At 34.9% G+C, this 2,882-nt stretch overlaps 1 long non-coding RNA gene across 1 annotated transcript; it reads left to right on the top strand.

Moving 5' to 3' along the window:
* Positions 1–857: 857 nt before the first annotated feature.
* LOC126877159 (uncharacterized) lies at positions 858–2,675 on the top strand. The gene is made up of 2 exons (XR_007694795.1): positions 858–1,038; positions 2,452–2,675. It is a non-coding gene; the product is annotated as an uncharacterized LOC126877159 (long non-coding RNA).
* Positions 2,676–2,882: the final 207 nt, after the last annotated feature.

Genomic DNA, 2,882 nt, shown 5'->3' with positions numbered 1-2,882 from the left:
TTTTGTCTGACCCGGTGTGTATACACAAGATGCGCGAATCTCGAGTACAGCTTGTATTAATTAAAGTAATTGGTTGGTTTGATCAAATTAATCGGTTTAAGCAAATCACTTTGAGTCCAATTACGGGATGTCATCGATGCTACGTTGAAATGGCGAAGACCACCAAGTAATTGATGTCCTCTGTAATTATTTGTTAATCATGCGCGGAATCAGAACGATTCGACCTCGTTCCAAAGCAAATCGTTACTAGAGTAGAGACGGGAATTAATAATTCGTGTCAATTGTTCGATCGTGTTCACAAATTCAAATGCGGTTGAGTGGCGGAAACCATTTATAACACGTCCCATACAGCGTAGATCGCATACACGTCTTAGGATGTATTTTTGGTACTTATATATACTCTATATATATTCTTACTCTATATATACTTATATGTACTCTATATATATTCTCTATCTTAGATATACCATAAAATATTTCGTGAAATCGCGTATTCGTGTCTAATGTCAGGGATTCTCTTTCCATAAGTCTGCGTTTTCTATATTATCTTTCTTCCTTATCAGTAGGCATTCTCACAATTTGTGATTAATACTGCTCGTACAGGAATGTTAGGTTTTTGACGTTGTAAAATTTCACGTGAAATAATAATGCCTATATATTGACTAATTTATCAATTAATTAAATCCGTGTATATCAAGTTTTCTATAATTTAGTACTTTCGTGTAACTACAGAAATTTGATGCAATATAAAACTTGATTAAAACAGCGATTCATTAGGAAACGAGAATAATGATGCAAATATTTTTTGTAGCCATTATATAGGGTTTCGATCGCATAATTAATCAGTATCTACTTACCAGTCTTTAACGGAAGGACAAAAAGAAGAGCAGACGGCACACAGACCGCAATCATGATCATTTTCAAGTAGAATCTCAAACTGCCGTACATCTTCGAAAACTTCGTTAGTCGTAAGGGATCAAAGGATGATGTCCGCGCTGCGGAAAATAGACGAGAAGCGGCTATTTCAACAACCACCGTGTAGGTACTGCACTAGCCAGAAGTATCTGCGACAGAAATCAGAATACACTCGTTTTCGCATGGTTGGATCAATCTCGCGTGGGACTAACCTGATTGAACCTAACGCGGGATAATTGCTCAACCCACGACTTTAACCAGCCCGCTTGATTTTCTGTAAATGCTTGAAATTGACGCTTGGATTCTTTCCAGATTAACTAGCTTTGCCCCTCCCTCCCTTTATCTATTTTCTTAGATCGACTTAGACTGCCACAACATATTATCTTTCTTCTTTTCTTTTCTTTTCTTTCCTTTCGATCTTTTAAAGCCCTAAATCGCTGGCTATTTTGTATACTATATATTTTGTACACTCAATTACTCTGTAAGTCATAAGTACATATGTTTTACAACGTTATTTGTCATATTTCAGTTAAACCCCAGAAAAGCCAGAAATATATTTGCAGCGTGTTTTAACGCGTCCCTGGCAAAGATCTCAAAAACGAGTTGCGGCACAATTTAAAGCGACAAATAGCACCGCGTATCTCGTTGTGGTAACACACTGTTCGCCAGCTTTTTAAAAGCGCTCTCCGTCTGCTTTTTCCTCTCTTCCCTGTCTCTTCGTTTTTCCTTAACAAGCGAAACCATTTTCGCGAGGACGAGAGTACGGAAATGACGTACTGGCAATTTTGTTTTGTGATAATACAAGCAGCTCGGTTTCAGTGAATTAAACTTGACCCCAAGCTTCTACTTATCTACCTTCCTTTCCTTTATTTTCCCTTCTATGTCGGTTTTGCGGTTTTCCACATTTCCATCACAATAAACCATGTTTTTTCTCGATTTTACATGTTAGCCAATGATTCGCGGCAAATGCGTCGACTGTAAAAATATTTGTAGTTGCAATAGCAACAAGTATGTTTTCTCAAATAGAAAATATTGGGAGCGTACACGCTGGCAAAACAATTCATGAATAGCTCGTCCTCTGCTTGTTATTTGTTTCGATACTGTTAGCAAACAAATTCATGAAACATACTGGTATAGCGCAAAATGAACATAAAAGTTTTGCGTACACTTGAGAGCTGAACTTTGGTTGTTATACGTATATTATACATATACGCACACAGTTATGTATATGTATATATATATAGAAAATTCCTTAGAACCTTGAGCTTAATAACATATTAAAATCATTAACATTAAGGAGGTGAACTTTACTTACCAATTACCAAAGTTTCTTCCGCCAAATAATACATAAAAATTGAAAAAGATAATGTAACTAGTTTTAACTTTTTTTTGTGTTATAATTTGAATCACTCGATTTATCCGACTGAGGATGGTCGATCGCAATCTCAATGTATACGTATTCTCATCGCATGAAATAGATCACATGAGGGATTTTCAAAAGTCGATGGAATATTAATCGCGATTAATTATTTGTAGGTGTATTCTGTGCGGCTAAAGCAGTCACCTAATGAATTATTGAGTACCAGGAATGTTAGCGGTAAACAGGATTGCGGCTATGAATGATTCTCTAATGTCTATATTAGAGATGAATTTGATAATTTATCCTCATAATATGCAATCCGCTTTTAAGTGGAAATCATAATTAACAATTTCTGTTTGATTAAATATGAAGAGCAGATAAATCGATACGCTTAAATCAATATTAGAATTTCTTAACATTTTTATCAAATATTTTAGCACTGTAAAAGCGTCGTAGTAGAGAAATATTAGGTTGTTTCAAAAGTTTCTTTCGTTTTATAAGAAAGTAATAGATGTACAACATTTTTCGTTTTATATTATTTTATTGAATTACGTGTGATCCACCTTTTTCCAATTTAATGTAAAATAATATAGAATAACATAAAACA

This window comes from Bombus huntii, unplaced genomic scaffold, assembly GCF_024542735.1.
Source record: "Bombus huntii isolate Logan2020A unplaced genomic scaffold, iyBomHunt1.1 ctg00000126.1, whole genome shotgun sequence".
Taxonomy (NCBI): domain Eukaryota; kingdom Metazoa; phylum Arthropoda; class Insecta; order Hymenoptera; family Apidae; genus Bombus; species Bombus huntii.
Note: the sequence above shows the minus strand (reverse complement) of the source record. Positions and strands in the feature narration are given on the sequence as shown.